We start from the raw sequence: 17,987 nt of genomic DNA on the forward strand, positions 1-17,987 counted from the left end.
GGTGAATCGAACAGCACATCTGCAATGTGCAGGGGATGATGTGCCAATTTTATGTACGAGTGCGGGAACAGCACCCTCACAATTCATGTGCAAGTCGGTGTTTTACAGCCCCTTTTCTAATTCATGATAACCCCGCAAGCTGCTCTTCTAGTCACGTGGGCCCAGGCGTGAAACTCCTCTGGCGTTACTTCCACCAACAATCATATTTTTACAGCGTTTCACACCTGAACGCTTGAGTAGTCACAGCTGTTGTAGTTTGAAGCCAGACCTGAAAGCTCATGGTTTGAATGAAAGAGAATTTGTATCTAAGGAAAGTTAAATAAAATCCAGGCATGTTGCACACAAGTATCCATTCGGATTGAGAGTAATTCCAAACACCTTGAAACAGATTGAAATGGACGCAAGATGAAAGGAGCGTTTGAGCACATGGATTGTTAATGCTTCCTGTAACTTTCACCAACATCCAGTGCTTTACAGCTCTTATTTCTTTCAGTAAAAATGATCCGAACCGCGGCCTTCCTGCATCACATACTGGGGGATACTGAAGGGGATGTTTACATAGGTGCTAGGCCTTGCCGGTGCATGTTAATTGACCAACTACGGCACCAGGGGTCTAACCATAACAGCTGGTGATATACCTACACGGCCTATTTGGTAGACATAGGAGTGCCAAAACCATGAGTTCTCATACATGTGGGTAAATGATTGTGATCAATGAGAATGAACACTAGAGGGTTGGGTAATGGAAATTCTGGGTTTTCATTTTTATCTCTAATGAAACATGTAGGGAGAGAAGCAACATATACACCCATACATTGAGTTAAAGGTAAGCCTGTGTGCAGTTAGAAGATGTAAATATTGTTAAATGGGCTTTGGCGTTTCTAACATTAACTGTTGCTCATAAGTTATTTTTCTGTGTTATTTTTAGTAATAAATTTACATTGGCATATAGAAAGGGAATTTTTTAATTTAAAGAGTAAAGAGCATTCTGAGGTAACTGGTAAAGAGATGTCCATAAGTGTTTGTAATGCACAGAATAGGGGACGCATGGGTAGCAGTAGGCCATGTTTACTTTTAAATATGCAGGGGACCTTGCACTCCTGCTGATCATTGTACCTGTTCGAGTGAAGGAAGCAAACATTGCTGACACTAGTCATGTCATTTTGCTTTGTGTTAGGGAAGCTGGTACTGCTACTATCAATCCTCTGTAGTATTCTATGAAACTTGGAGAGTTATCCTCTTCTGCAGCCAGTGATTACAATCCATTGAGTGTGAACATTCCTTGCACGGATTTGCCTCTTCTCTGTCTAATTTATTTACCACTAAATCAACGATATCCACATACGTCCTCCAGATTTTTTCCTTGACCTCCATGAAAACATGCCTGCCTAACTGCTCATGCTCAGTCTGCACCTCCACCAAACTGATGGACGGTAATGGAGCCTTCATACCTGGATAAGCCGCTGCCTAAGTTGGGGTAATCGTTACTGTTGCTGCATACCACCCAGGCACACTGCTCCCCAATGAGGGCCAACAGCACCTGGGCCGCCACCTGTGGGGGCCCACCCCCAACTCTGGTCATGGTGACAGCATCCAGCATGCCCCTTGAGTCCCCACGGAAGGTGCCGCAGCAGCCGCAGCAATGCCACTTGTTAGATCTGGCATCTTTGGTGTGTTTTTCCTCTATCTTTTTGCTTCTGACCTTCTGTTTTTGACTGTGTGCTGAAATTAATTTTTGCTTGTTTTAGAGTTCTGGGCACTTTACCACTGCTGATCAGTGCTAAAGGACAAGAGCTCCCTGTGTAGATTGTGATTGTAATTGGTTATCCATGACTGGCATATTTGATTTACTGGTAAGACTCTGGTAAAATGCACTGTGTGTATCCAGGGCCTGTAATTCAAATGCTACTAGTGGGCCTGCAACACTGATTGTGCCATCCCCCTAAGTAGCTCTGCAAACATGAATCAGGCATGCCACTGCAGTGTCTCTCTGGGCAGTTTTAAACTGCCATGTCGAACTGGCAAGTGCAACCACTTGCCAGGCAAAAACCTTCCCTTTTTCTAGATGTAAGGTACCCCTAAGGTAGGCCCAAGGTAGCCCCTTGGGCAGGGTGCAGTGTATGTGAAAGGTAGGACATGTACTGGTGTGTTTTACACGTGCTGATAGTGAACAACTGCCAATTCTTTTTTTCACTATGGCAAAGGACTATCTCTCCCATAGGTTATCATTGGAGCTGCCTTGTAACATCTTACAAGTGTAACTTTCAGTTGGGAAGGGATAGAAATCGAGAGTTTGGGCTCTGTGAGATCAGAATTTAAAAATACATCTTTTAGAGAAGCTGGTTTTTAAATTGTGTGTTTGAAAATGCCTCTTTTAGAAAGTGTACATTTTCGTGCGTAACCATACTGTGCCTCTGCCTGCATGTGGAAACAACATCTGGTAGACTGACAGCTGGATTCTTTGTGCATTCACTTTAGACAGTCACACAAAGGAAGCTGAGGTGTGCCCTGCATATCCTGATAGCCCATCACCAGGCTGATGGGCCTTCCTGAGCTACATTGGTGGGAGGACTTGTCACTGACACCTAAGTGGGACTTTGCTTAGCCTCTCACAATGCTGTCTCCACACCCCCCAATTGTTTGTCTGGAGCCAAGACAGGGCAAGGCAGGATCTGCGCACTAAAAAGATGATTCTTTGAAATATGTCTACTTCAAAGGGCAAAAGGGGTATAAGTGTTGGACCCATAACCCCAGACTTTTAGAACACTTCTGGACAAAGAGGAGATTGTGCCAAAAGGAAGAGCTGGAGAGCTGTTGGGTGGAGTACTATCCCTTTGCTGTGTTGCTTTGCTGGCTTGGCCTGCAGTTGCTGCTTCCATTTTGGAGAGACTAAGGACTGGACTTTAACTTTGTTATACTGCTTGAGCAGATTCTCCAAGGTCTTGTGGGAGCTTGCCTCCTGTTAAGAAGTCTCAGGGCCATAAAAGGCTTCATCTGCAGGCCCTGTACTCCTCTTCTCAGAGTTCTGACCTGCCAATTGGTGCCAATTTCAGTTCCGGGCCCTTAGAGGTGCCTTCTGCTGCAAGAAGAACTGAAAATCCACACATCGCCCTTCAGAGCTGGTTTTTTCTGCCGCAATCTTGCCGTGAGGTTGTAAAACCAGCACATCGGCAAGGTGCAGGAGAAAAAAATGTATGCAGCACCTGTCCGTGGCTCAAAGAACCACCGCAGCCCGAATCCAAAGCAACGTGTCTGACGTCCAAGACCTCCTCCTACGACTCCGGTGCAGGCCCTGCTGTGGGGCTGAGGGATTAGACGCATTATCTGGTCATGGTTGGAAGAATCGACACAGCACCTGTTTCACTGCATCAACTCCTGTACATCCTGATTTTCAATGCACTGAAGCTGTGTGCCAAGTCTACATCGATGCTGGACTTCAGTAAGGAACTGAGACCAAGTGTCCTGAGAAATGACTCATCACCTCCTCGCGCAGTAAGAAACCAATGCATCACCTACTCCCACAGTAAGGAACTGACTCATCAACTCCCCAGCGTAGCAGTAAGGTACCCATGCTTCACCTCCCCTGGCAGCAAGGAACTGATGCATCATCCCTGCATGTAAGGAACTGAGCATTGCTTCTCTCTCCGGTGCCTCATCTCCCCTGCGCCTGTTTTCCTCTTGAGATTTTGATGCATCCCTGGTACTTTGTACAAAAAGTGGCACATTCATTGTTTTATATGGACTGAACTGTTTTGAAGATTTTAAAAGTGAAATTTTGATATATGTATGTTGGATTTTTGTTGTTTTAGTCTTGTTTGGTGTAGATAAATATTGGTTATTTTTCTAAAACTGTGTGGTGTCCATTTGTGGGGTTTTCACTGTGTTACTGTGGGTTTATATACAAATGCCTTACACGTTGCCTCTGAGATAAGCCTGACTGCTCATGGCAAGCTACTGAGGGGGTGAGCCGGGATTATCTTAGCTGTGTAATTCCCTTACCGACTAGAAGGAAGGGTCCCTACTTAGACAGGGTGCAAGCCAATGCCAACTGGAGATCCCCATTTCTAACACCATTTCTTCCCGCAGGGCCCCCCTGACCGCGGTAGACCCCTGGGACACCTGACCCCTCCTCCCCTGCCAGGTGAGCGGCCAAGCACCTGACCTTTTCTAGGTCATCAATATCACTAGTGCCCAACAGCCCCCCCCCCCCGCCCCCACTGAAGGACCAGACAACATCCCAACACTAGAGAGCCATGGCAACACACGTGATAACCTATTCACCAGATCTGCCTACCTTGGTCCTACTACAGGTGCAGACCCGACGGCTGAGCAACTAGCCCCATTCAGCACTGTATGATCGCATGTCATCGCTCCTATTATTGCAGGGACAGCACACCACACAGAACTTTGGCCAGACTCACTAGTTCTTGGGGTCGTACCCACTGGGGAATCCCCCTATGTTGTGGGGTCCTGAACACACGACGACCCGGTGGCAGCCACAGCCTTCACTTTCCCCACTCCCTTGGGCTTACCCTGTGTCCTGACCCTCTTCCAGACCAGGGGAAATTCCTGTTTGGGAGGCACTCCCACCCTCTGCGGCCTCTCAACCTGATCCTCCAGAGCCACCGCCCCTGAAGGCTGCACCCTCAATGCAGCAATCGCCTCATCCATAGCACCCACCATACGGTTTAGGGCTTCCAAGAGCACCTCGGTCCTCGTGCACTTTGAACCTTTCCGACCTCCAGACATAGTAGCAGCTTAAGATAACAAAACGCACTGGCGCATAATGCAACTGGCCAAATAGGTCGGAATCCTTGTCAGGAGTATCCTGCACATTCTGCTATATTGCTCCCAAATTACCTGAGTTGCACAGAAACACCACAACACCACTAATAATGCTGCCCACAACGCGTGGCACACAAACATAGCCTCCCAGCTAACGAAAACTAAAACCTGCACATGTCTAGGAACCGGTGCAAATGAGTTGAGAGCTCCTAAAATTGTAAACAAACAGCCCAAAAAATGCTCACTAACACAAGCAGGTCACTAGGCGGTGAAAACAAGCCCTTCACCCAAAGCACCATTAGGCATGAACAGGCAACATGCACCACGGTCCACACGAGCTGCCAATAGGCAATAGGCCTCCTCTGCCCAACACTCAAAAATGCCCTAAAACACTGCTCCGGCAAAGGTGCCCAACTGCGAGTGCCAGCAAAATTACACAAAAGAAAACACAATGCCCTCACCACTGCCTCCCCCCCCCCCCCGCCTCAACTGCAGCAACAGCAGCCCCCAGCCAGAGCTGCCAGCCTGCCACCCAGCACAGAGTTCTTGGGTCAGGTGAGCCAGGTATGAATCCATGCGGCTCCTGGACTGGGGATGGCTGCGGTGCTGTTCGTGATGCTCCAAGATACAGAGTAACATGCAGTGTGGGAAGCACGCTGGACCTGTAGAACACAAAACAAAAAGAAACAGAGTGAGATGAGAAAAATCAAAGAAGATTCAGCCGGCTCGGTGAGCCAGGAGCAGCGAGGACAGCAAGGGCAGCGTCCTTGCGAGGCGGGGACTGAGTGGTAGTGAAAAGACCCGCCGTGCACTACTTTTTATGGGCAGTACTTCGGCGTCCGATTGAATGCATGCCCCGGAATCACACCAACTGCTTCTAGGGTCACAGCCCCACCTGCGGCCAATTGCTGCACTGGTTGCTGAGGGGCATCAGCGCAATGCCATGCTAACCCCCCAATGCCATACATGTGGCTCCCCCTAGGTGGGGCAGCCATGGCCAGTCTAGTAAGAGGAGAGAATTAGTTGCTGTTGCTTTCCTCGCTACTTTTTGTGGCCTTGTGCTTCTCCCAGACTATCCCTTTTCATGTTGTCACATCACTGGGACAGATGGTGGGTGGAAAAATGCTTTTGAATGGCTAGCTATCCAGCCTAGGTTTTGATCTACACTTGATTTCCCTGCTTCATGTTTTTGACCTTGTACTTTAGGGCAGTCTGTCAGCTCTAACTGACCAGTGTATTCCTTTGATGCATGAGCCTTTCCCTTGGACGTGCATGGTCCTTTTGTCTGTCATATGTTAGTGAATTGACAGAAAGAGGTGAGAATCATTGCTTGGACCCACATGCACCAAGAAGCCACTTACTTGCCACTCATTTCTGGTGGAATTGTATTTTTTTAATCTTATCTATTTTGAGGCTTACTCCCTGATTTACTATTACTTGCCTGCTTTATGTTTGTGACCCTGTTCTTCACCCAGTTTATTGCTTTATAAGTGTTGTCTCCCTCCACACTAAACCTCCCCTGCCTTTTTGCCCTCTCACCCCAATGGTACCCTAGTAAAGGGTGAAGAGGTTAAGAGTAACTTTCACTATTGTATTCCTGGTTCCAGTTAGTACAATGAAAGTGCCCTGGGTAGAAACTCTGCTTATTGAACTTTTTTTTCACTTTAATTTACTCCTCTGACCCGTCTCTTCTCAGTTTGTCTAATCTACTAATCATAATTCTTGCACTGCAAAACCCTACTGCCAACTCTACAACTCCAAAAGTGCCAACCACCCTCTTTACTGCTGCAATGTAGCCACTCACAGATTGACCACATAGCATATCAACCCTTGGTGTCAATGCATGTCTGTAGGTTGCTCCTCTTGTTCCTCGATTTACTGTATAGACTTTTTACTATAGAATATTTAATGGGCTGAATATATCCAGTGTATACCTGTGGGTAGCTCCATGGCTGCTCCTGGTTATACTTTGTAGATAGTTTAGCATAGAAAATGTACTGTGGTGTATTTCTGGGGGTGTTCCCTCTGGGGTTCTTTGTGAATTCAAAAGAAAATGTACCATGGCTGTCTGTAATCCAGTACATTCCGGTACATTATTCCTGTGCTGCTCAAGCCCAACCAAGAACCGTGGCTTTCTCTCACACTATTTCATTTCACGGGTAAGTACAGTGACATAACATCAAAACGCTTGCCACAGAGCCTAAACTCACAACCTATTACCCTATAAACCTAAACTAACGTATTTGGCATTCGTTCTCCCTTTCTCTCACTCGCCTTCCTTCCACTATATGCTTAAGTGCTTTGCCTTAAAACAAGCTAAGAACATCACTCTTACCAATCAAACCCAACATCAAAAAGCGTCCCATGTAGGCCACAACACAATACGTTTCCAAACTAGCACTCACTCACAGTGCACCGTGCTACCCAACCATCCTTGCGGCGTGGTGCCTCGTTAGAGGTAGGAAGAGCTGTGTAAATACAACTAAAGTACAATATGTGCTTCACATGCAGGACAAAAATAAATCTACTCCCACTTTCATCTTGTTGGAGTACTAAGGCCGCAATTCACTTCAAAGGTGCACTTATTGTGCACAGGTTCTGTACAGCATGTGGGGATTAGTGTAAATCTTTGGATCCTCGCAAGTGCCTGATTCACAAACTGTACTTTGTAGTACATTTTGTTGCACTACCAAAGATAATACAAAATGTAAGTTTTACCTATACTTATGTGTGCAGATTTCTCAGCCGAGACAGCAGAGTCACCGTACATGTCATTAAAGGTTTTAGTAGTAAATGTGTGGGTAGGAAAAGGGGCAGATTTACTCCTAATGGGGATGGGATTATGGAGGAGTAAGAGGGGTTTAAGGAGTGGGTGCGGGAGGGGGCTTTAGGGAGAGATGTCGCCCATCCACTCAAGAGAATGGCATTTACTTTGGTAGTAAGTTTACACTTGGAGTTTGTGAATACCAAAAGTAGTAAACTTACTCCAAAGGCTAAACTTACTCCAAAGTGTAAGTTACCTTTATGAATCAGCCCCAATGTATCTCCGCCGTGACACGTGCAGTCACGCATGAGACAACTTGCCAATGCATAGAGCATAATGGAGCGAGATCCTTCTTACATGTATAGATACAGTAACCTAACAGGACCGTTGTTTTTGCAGCCCTTATGAGAATCTATTTTCCAGAAACCACATACATTTTAAGTAGACACAGCTGAAAGTATTGACACCCTGATGCTGACATCTGTGTGGCATATTTAAAACCAGAATTGACATCAGAGGCAAAAGTGTATTTTAGCTCATGACTCATCCGCCCCAGCAAGAGCGCAATATTTGTAGCTCTCAGCTGCAAAATGGTGCTGTTTGCAGCTTCTTGTCTGCAGTGTCATAAGGCAGGTGCCTTACCACGCATCAAGGACACTTTGGATCTGTGCACCAACACACCCTTCCGTCGCAGGCTGAAACCTTCTAAAAAGTAGAACCCTTTCCTCCACAACTAAGTAAGCAGGGGTACAAGTCACTGTTCATGTTTCCTGTTTACGTCATCTTAAACCAAACCATATAAGCCTCAGTGGTCCTTCATTACTAGAAATCACTCAAACATGTACAGAGAGAGTAGAAACGTGAATTATCGAATAGCAATTGCTGGAAAGGTCTAAGTTCATTAAAGGCAAAAAGGTGAGTATTATGCTGTGTTTCCTGCTGTTTAAATGCATAGCTGCCAGATAGTGACAGAACATATAATGTAAAAGCTACAATACCCAGCACACTTTGTTGCTGGACTACAAATCTAGACAAAACAGGTGCCTCATTTATACGGCTATATAGGGACCCCCTCAAAGTCCACCATTTTGTCGTTCTCGGTGTTGCAAACTCAATCCAATCAGTGTAAGAACTGAAGGAAAATGAATAAAATGCAGGTTGTCTATAGAAAAACGGTAACCCATTCTGCGGTATCCTCAGGTTTATTGAGTTGATAGACGGATTGTAGACTGGGCATTGAGAAAACAAAAACCAATAAATAACTTCCAATAAACAAGGGGCGGGGTGAATTACATTACATTATTAAATCATAAGCATTAATGTGGGCTAATACTCGTTTCTGTGCATTTTAATAAAATTAGGACTTTCTAAGACCAGCTTTTGGGAGATCCACATTTGGTCAACCAAGGCTCCTATTATGCTTTTTTAAAGTGAATGAACAACTGAAAGAGAAACATGATTAATTGGTGTAGGCAGTGGCATAACGAAACGTGTGCGGGCCCCCTGCAAAGTACAAGGAGGGCCTTCCCCAGGACCCAGACAGGAGCTCTCAGGCCAGGGGCCCGCCCGCCATGCACAGTGCCGGAGGGGGCCCACTGGAGCACAGAGACTGCGGGGGCTAATGTTACACCACTGGGTGTATGATAGAAAGTCTTGAAAGTAGAAGTTATAGCCTATTCAGCTGCTCTCATGTTGTCTTCCACGCTGACCCCGGCCAAAAAGTCTTTGGATGCCATGGCAACTCTAGAGGAACAAGCCCGACGTTAGAAATGCTAATACCTGCTTGGAACATAATCCATTTAATCCACCTTATCAAAGTAACAAATTACATAGGAGAATGTGGTTTAATGAAGGATCAGTGGCTAGGCAGTAGACCTTCTGGGATTTGTAATCCTTTAAATATCTTACACCACAAAGCTTCAGGTGATCCAGAAATGTAGGATACTCAACAGTTGAAATTAGAGTTTTTGTTGTTATTGACATATTGAAAAGAATGCCTTATGAAGTAAATAACAAGATCCCTTGACATCAGGCAGCTTTTTTGCAAGAGATAGGGCACAATAACATTGTTAACTTCACCTAAAAAGCCAGTAACCTATTTTCAGATCAAACATTGAAAAGATTTAGCACTGGGTTAAGATCCCATAAATAACTGCATTTAGTAGGAGGGACACTTACCATAACACTATGGTGCCGATTCCGATCCGGGTCGGAAAGCACTCCGACCGAGCCGGATCCGGAGTGTTTTCTGACGGAGCCGGAGTTCTGCAGTCCGACCGAGCGAGTACTATGCGGCCGTATGCTGCCGGACTCAGTTTGGTCGGACTCCCATAGAAGTCAATGGGAGCCGGTCGTACGACGCATACATGGGCTCCCATTGACTGAATGGGTATGTCTCGCGCAAGGGCGCCCCCTACAGTGGGTACGCGCCGGTGCCATCCACATCGTACATGCCTGTGTTGGGGGGACCCTTGGGTCTCCCCCAGTGTCCGAGTCGTAGGGCTGCGGGTGTCAGGGGGTCCGACGCGGACACCAGCAAGGCCATTGTGATCATTCTGCGCTGTAAATTCTAGATGTATGTTAGGCCATTTTTTGCTAATGAAAATATATTCCTGGCCAAAGTCCTGGGACAGGCCAGGTATTATAGAACCGTTCCATGCCATTAGTCGGAGGTTGCTTGAAAGTATGAGATTGTGACAATAGAATGCTGGATTCTGTAGGAGATAATGAAGATTTGACAGCAGAATTGGAATGTCTATGAACATTTGAAGCTAACCTGGGAACTACATTTGTGATTGCCAGAAGAGAGTTATTATGATCACAGCAGATCTCTCCTGATTTTGTACCAGCTACAGGAAATCATCAGGAAAGGAGGGCATGTGTGAAGGATATACTGGTTCCAGGGCTGGAAGAATGCATCCATGGCAGTTGCCAATGGATCTGGTCAATATAAAACTGAGGAATTTGGTTGTTTAGTCTAGATGCAAAAAGGTCTATCAATAGAGGACTCCATAGTGCTTGGATGTATTGAAAAACTGGAACATAGAGTTTCCACTTGCTGTAATGTCAGAGATGTTAATAGTACCAACCCGCTACTGAGTTCAGATAACCTAGCCATTATTTCACTGTCACAGTGATGTGATGTTGAAGATAATGCTCCTAATAATGTTTTGATGCATTTGCTAAGATTTTAAATTGAGTACCGCCGATATTATTGATAGATCTCATATGTTGAGAGATTGTCCATTCTGAGGAGATCTGTATACTGCATACTTTTTTGGTAGATGTAAGACTGAAGAGGTTTGAAATCCAATGTAGAAGCTATGGCAGTGCTTCTATTTAGATATTTTGCATAGTTACTTTGCATTTAGATGTGTTGCTCAAGTGTAGGAATATCACATATTTGGGATTTTCAGAACTTTGCTGGTGTACACTTGTTGGTGTGGAAGCCATTCAAAACATGGTCTGTGAGTTCTAGAGCTGTTTCCTTGTCTCCGCAGTTGAATGGATCTGCGGCATGTTTTCTAAAGACTTTCGGGTGAGCTGATGGCAGCTTATGTGTTTTGGGTGATTCTGCTGAACTCTCAAGGCCGCTTCTTAGGGGCATGATGTTACTATTGTTTATTCTTGTATCTGATTTTTGGCAAAAAGTCAGGCTATGTATTGTCAGTACTGGTGAAGTTACTGGGTGTTCTTGTTACTCGTGGGAGTTGTTCTAAATATGTTCTCATTTTGGTATTAGATTTTCCCTGATCATTACTTGAGTCATGCTTTAAAGAAAGCAACCAAAAATTATCTATTTTTGATATGGTCTCACCTCATTTCTGGAGTGAGGAATTGCGCTGGTTATATGTAGAACGGAAGAAGTTGATGATGATTGCAAACCTTGTATAAGATTTTTGAGTGAAGTATTGGCTCTGGGGAAGTAATTCTCTTATTGAGGGGTTTTCATAACAAAGAGTAATTGTCTTTGCTTTTAGCAATATAGAGGTAATTGTTATTCATTATTGAACACCACTCTGTTTAGCTCTTGTTAGTTTTCAAGGAAGTGAGTTGCCTTTTTGGTAGGAAGTAGGAAAGAAAAAAGAAACTTCACATTACAGGACATACATATTAGTCTTGGTTAGTAATGAGAAATATACACAAAATGATATTAAAGGTTCGAAGGGGTATCAATCTGCCTAAAGTCTGCAATCTCTTGCAGGTTAACATCCACATTTGATGAAGGAAGTCCAACTATTTGTATTCAATTGAAGATCGAGAGTCCTCCCCCTTTCCTACCTCAGAGACCATAGTATTATAGCAGACTTTAAAAACACAGAGTATTTGGATACGGGTGAATCCACAATGTTCGCAAGTCTTCTCTGGCATATATAGGTCAGTCTTGTCCGATATATTTTAAAAACTCTATACAAAAGCTAAAAGAATGACCAAATCTGATAACCTTGTAAGCCTGGCTGAAGATTCCATCCAACACCATGTGCCAGATGTCAAGAAATGGCTGTAACAAGCACCACAACTTGGAAAACTTGCATCAGATTCTAAAAAACAATTCAGGGTGTAATTCAAAATTTAGCTTCCATTCTAGTTAAGTGAAAAATTGAATATTCTCCTGTTCTGTTGAGACTTTATTTGGTAGGTAAGTTGCAATTAGGAAGATCACGACCAAATCCCAGCCTCCTCAGCCCTGCTCCAACCTCTATCCAGTTTTTATTCAAAAACTCTAGAATTGCTTTCCCATCGTACATCAATGGAGGAAAGAATTCCACATTAGAATACAACACATCCCCCTTCTATAAGGAATAAAGAATGTAAAATGTATTGTACAATAAATCAAGAAGTTTACGTCTAAAGATATCTATGTCCATTCGGTCATGTGATGTTATGAACATATACTTAAAAAAGCGTTTTTTAAAAATGGCTCCTTATGTGATCAAGGCAGGGGATCCTGCCGAAACGCGTCATAGCTTCAAGCAAAATGGAATAAAGGTTTTCATACCTCAAGTTGGTGATTGCGGTGTCGTCATTCCGGTGCACGAGAAGGAGTGCTGGATTTTGTTCGCTGATATTGCATATTTGTTCTTCAAACTGACAATTACAAATTGACCACAAATATCTAAACTAAGTTTCCTCCTTGGACCATTAGGGACTTGCAGAAGAATGACAGGAGACTTTCTTACTGCAAATGATTTGTCACATTACAGCAATTCCTTATACATCTTACCAGATCTTAATCTTGATTCCCAGCAACCAGAAATCCATTCAGCCTTCTACTTCATGGATGTCATTCCCACATGCCCTGCATATAATGACATTACTCTCTCTTAACGAAGCAGCCACCATTAATCTGTCACCGCAACAAATCAGATTATCTACCACCTATAATTCTAACCAGATTAGTCTAAATTTACACAAACCTGTGTTTTTATTAAACTCTTTCTTCCAACCATTGGGCAATTGATATCTCACACTTATGAATTCAGGATCTGTCACTAGTCCATTTTCTTAATCTGACTTAGAAATGATGCCCTTAAAAACTTGATCCACACATGCCACTTCCTGGCAGTCTTCTTCAATGGAGCATCCAGTGGAAGCCTAGATACTCTACAGAGACAATCTAGAACAACATTTCTAATACCAATAACATATTTCAAGCTGACTGCATATTCTTGTAGACAGAACAACCATTTTACTAGTGTGGATGGTCTTGCCTTCAACACTTGTAGAGAAAATATCAATCAAAGAACTTGTGGTCTGTCCTTACCTCAAACCGCACACCCTAGAATATTGCATGCCCAACCAACTTCCTTGTCAATTACTGAATAGCTACTTTCTGCACCCCCTAAAGTGTGTGAGGTAAATGCCGCAACTCTTTCTTCTCCAACATTCAACTACATTAAGATAGCACCAAACTCGTAAGCACTGCCATCTGTTATAACAACTGTCTTAAATTTAGGGTTAAAACGTTTCAATATTGGTGCATTAACTATGCCTTTCCTGACACTCCTAAGTCCAGACAAATGTCTCACCATTCTTCAACAATAGTTCTGTAGCATGAGTCTTGTGAGCAAAATGATAAGTAAACTTGCTGCAATATTCAGCAAAATCCCAAAAAGATTTTAACTGTTTTTTATTACCAGGTTTGGGTTCATCTTCAAAGGCTTTTAAGCAATTGAAAATTGGGATTTATACCATCCCCATTAATATATATTTCACTTCAGCTAATCAAACTCAAAATTTGGACCAAACTCCTTCAACCTCAATTTAAAATTTGCCTTAAAATCCGATAATGATCTACCTTGTCTTTTACACACTCCAAAATGTCACCCTGAAATAGCACCACTCGTTCTATTCCAGTCATGATGTTTCCCATCATACAGTGAAACACAGCAGAAGCTAAACCAAATGACATTCTGCAATACCTAATGCACCCTCTGGTGTGACAAAAGATGCCTGGTGTATGCTTTAGATAGGTCTTTGGTAGAAAATACCTTACTTTCCCATAGTGTGCTCAACATTTCGTTTATATTAGGCAGTGGATGTCAATCCACCCATAAAGAATTGTTAAGGTCACAAAGATCAACACACATGCATAACTTGCCATTTGCCTTGTGAGCTAAAACCACTGCTTAACCAGTCTGATGGCTCTATAGGCTTGATTAGTCCTTCTTCACACAACTTATGTAGTTCCTCCTTAAGAAAATCTCTCAATGCCAAAGGAACATTCCTCATCCTATACATCTTAGGCACAGAACCTTTGCACAAAATAGTATGGTGTGTGAAACCCTTCAATCTTCCCAACTTTTGTTGAAAACCCTCCATGAATTCTCTTATCCTTGTGTCTATATCTAAAACATTCATTACCATCACCTGATGAGGGCGGTTGAGATTCAAAGCATTTGACATTTATAGACAGACAAGTGGAAGATGATGCAAGATGTTTGGAACGCCCACATTTAAAACATTATTCCTGTTATTGCTGCTTTGGAATAGTTTTTCTTGACGACTACATTTTTTTTTTTTTTTTTACATTTACTTCTGTATTCTCACTCCCATTTATATCACACTTACACTCAGGTTTTTTCGATGGTATACCTTCAGGTAAATGGAAGTACTCTCAATTATTTTGGCAGTGGTAATCACTTTTTCGAATGTGTGTTATTTTCTAAACTTAACAGTTTCTCTTGGACTTTCAAGTTTGAAGTTCTATTTATCATCTGATCCCCATCAATATCGTCTCTCAAATATTTAAACCTACATGTAGAGGCCAACATGAGCAAGCAATCAACGTATTGTTCAGTGCTTTCTCCTGCAAGTTGAAGTCTTGAAAAAAGGTTATGTCTCTCTACAACAATATCGAATTATTATGATTATTTTATGACAAGACAGGAGGCTATCATTATGCATCATAACTTTTATTCGCTACCTCTGCAGCACTTTAAAGAAGTTCGAACAGAACATAACGTCAAATACTAGAATAGAACACTCAAGTCCCATAAAATCCTGACGACCGCCCTCTTCCTCTTTTGTTTGCTGCTTCTGGAGCAGATAAGTATTGCATTTTAAGGTGTAGAATTTATGTTTAAAGATAATTTAAAGCTAAGTTTGAGGAGTATGGAAAGTCCAATTTATGGACTCTATCTAAGTATAATGCGAGGAGAAATATTTTCGGATAATATGGATTTTAATTCATTTATACTTTAGATCGGGTTATTTTGTAATGTGGGGAGTAAAGCTTTGTTTAAGTTTATTTGTAGCTGAAAGAAAATTAGGAGTATTTTTCTTTTTAATATAAAGGAAAGAAATGATTTCTTTGAAAATAAACAGGTCCTACCGTTGCGAGTGCGAGATGGTCGGCCATTTCGTGTAGAAGGTTGTGTGCACGGTAGCAGAAGGGGATTGCTGTCAGGAACGTAGTGCGCAGGAAAAGCTTAATTACGTGCGCTGAAGACTTAGCACATGCGTTTTTGAGGAAATATTATTAAATATAAAAGAAAATGAGAGGGGCCCGCTTTATAATCAATAAAGTGAACAAAGATTATTTTGTGGAAAGATGTTTTTGGGTTAAAAGAGTTGGAGTATTTTAGGGTTCTACTTGTTAACGTGGAAGCGTTTAGTTTCTTTTTAGGCATTGGGTTATTTTTTTAAAGCCTATGGGGGTTGTTTTTCAAATTTGGATCATAACGTGTTTGGAGCGTTGCTAAGCGACGAGCAAGAGAGAGGTTAAACGGAAAGGTTTATTAACTAGTCAGTTGTCCATGTGGAAGTGTTGAAAAGGGAAAACTTGGAGTATTTTAAAATAAAATAGGATGTCAGAAATAGAGTGGAGGAGATACAAATAGTGTTTTAACCTCTTCAGTGCCCATGACGAGATAGTCTCGTCATGGAGCACGGTTGCGCTGTGCCCATGACGAGACTATCTCGTCATGAACCCCACCCACTAGTGCAACGCCCGGCACAGGAGGGGGAAAGGGCGTGGCACTGAAGGGGTTAAATGATGAGATCAGAAAGATGGTGAAGGATGCAGTGGGTGCAGCTTTGTCTGGAGTGAAGAGAGCTCATTTGTTTGAGGAAGAAGAATATTTTTCATTGGAGGAAAATGAGCAAGGAAATGGTAAAGAAATTGGTGTAAAGTGTAAAGAGAAGAGAAGGCATCTTGAAGACGGTGCAGGTGGAAGTGGAGTCCAAAGCGGCTCAAAAAGAAAGATGTCTATTGCTTATGTCACAGCCATGTTACTTAGCTACAAATAGAATGTGAGTGGTGATGCATTCTAGGAGACACAGTTTGAAGAGAGAGATTGAAGATAAAGAAGCTTCTCTCTGCTGGGATGCTGTATGATGAATAAACTACCATAAAATTTCAAGAAACCTGTGAAGGCTCTTCTTTTCATGGCGACGACGGTGGTATGCACAAGGAGTAGAAGCCAGCATCCCATCCTTGGATTGTCAAACAAAGATTAAGGCAAGACAAAACCATATGGTGGCTGTAATTAATTGAAGATTTGTCTCTATATTTTAAATCATCACAAATACTGCAGAGAAATTACTGAAGATCAACTTCGTTATCTTTAAAGATTCAAACCAAGCTTTCCGTGAACTTTATAAAGTGCTTTGAACAATTAAACATAATAGCGGTAGAATCAACAATCGTTCCTATCTGCCGAGTTTAAAAGCATTCAGCGCTATTCCTGTCTGCCTATTTTAAAAGCATTAAGCGCTCGACTGGTGAAATATCAGCACGTGTAAATGAAACCCTTCACATGCGTAAAACTAAGTGTCTGATACAATTATAACCAGCTTTTAAATTTGCCACTCGTTCTCATAATCGTTCCCACATCTAAGCGAGTCACGTACTGCTTTATTGTCTCGCGCTTTAAAAGCTTTTTCTAAGAACGAGGAAAATAACAACCTAACCGCGACAGGAACCAAGGATTGTTTGCCATGAAATATTAGCGCGTACTTGTGCATAGCGCTAATATTATTTAATCAGTTTCCTTCTGTGCCACCCGTTTTCATCACAATTGTTTTCATACAAAACTCTCACGCATTGAGCTCGCGCTTGATTGAATTCCTTGCGCTCGGCTCATGCTTCACTGAATTCCCTCGCGGACATCCCGCGCTCCAATTATTAAAATTAATTGACTCTCTGGAGTTAAAAAGACTATTTACAAGTGCGCTGCATGAATACAACAATTAACAACAGGGACAAACCTTTTAAAACTTTCTCCTCGACTGTTCTCTTCAAGATTCTAGTAAGCTAGATCGTCTCTCAGCCAGTGTGCAAGGAAAGAGGACTAAACCTGAAGTAAACACTGTAAAAGGACTAAAATACAAGAAAGGAAGGTTTTTACTGGAACTCTTTGGTATTGCAAGATTGAAAGGAATACACAACACTTTTCAACAGCAAAGGATGTTATTATTTTAAATTATTATTTTAGACTATTATTTTAGATTATTATTTTAGGTTATTACTTTATTTTTTTTAACAGGTACGATGTCAGACCAACTATGTCATCTCCAACCCCATTTCTGATATCTCCCGGAGAACCACCCATACCCTGGCTACAATGGAAAAAACTATTTGTAACTTATCTTTCAGCCATTGGGGGAGATAAGTATGGCCCGGTTAGACGGCAAGCAATCCTCTTGCATCATTTAGGTGTTGAAGGAAGAAGGATATATGAAGAAATACCGGAAATCTCATTGGAGATGGGAGATGGACAACCTTGTAACATTTATGATATGTCTTTGCAAATGTTAGAATTGCATTTTACACCAAAAACTAATGTAGTACTTGAACGCCATAAGTTTTTTACTAGAAATCAGAAAGAGGGTGAAGACATCAAATTGTATGTATCTACTTTGAGAGGATTAGCAGTAACGTGCAAATTCGAGCAACTGAATGATTCTTTAATAAGGGATCAAATAGTACGTTGTA

This window comes from Triturus cristatus, chromosome 3_1, assembly GCF_964204655.1.
Source record: "Triturus cristatus chromosome 3_1, aTriCri1.1, whole genome shotgun sequence".
NCBI lineage: Eukaryota > Metazoa > Chordata > Amphibia > Caudata > Salamandridae > Triturus > Triturus cristatus.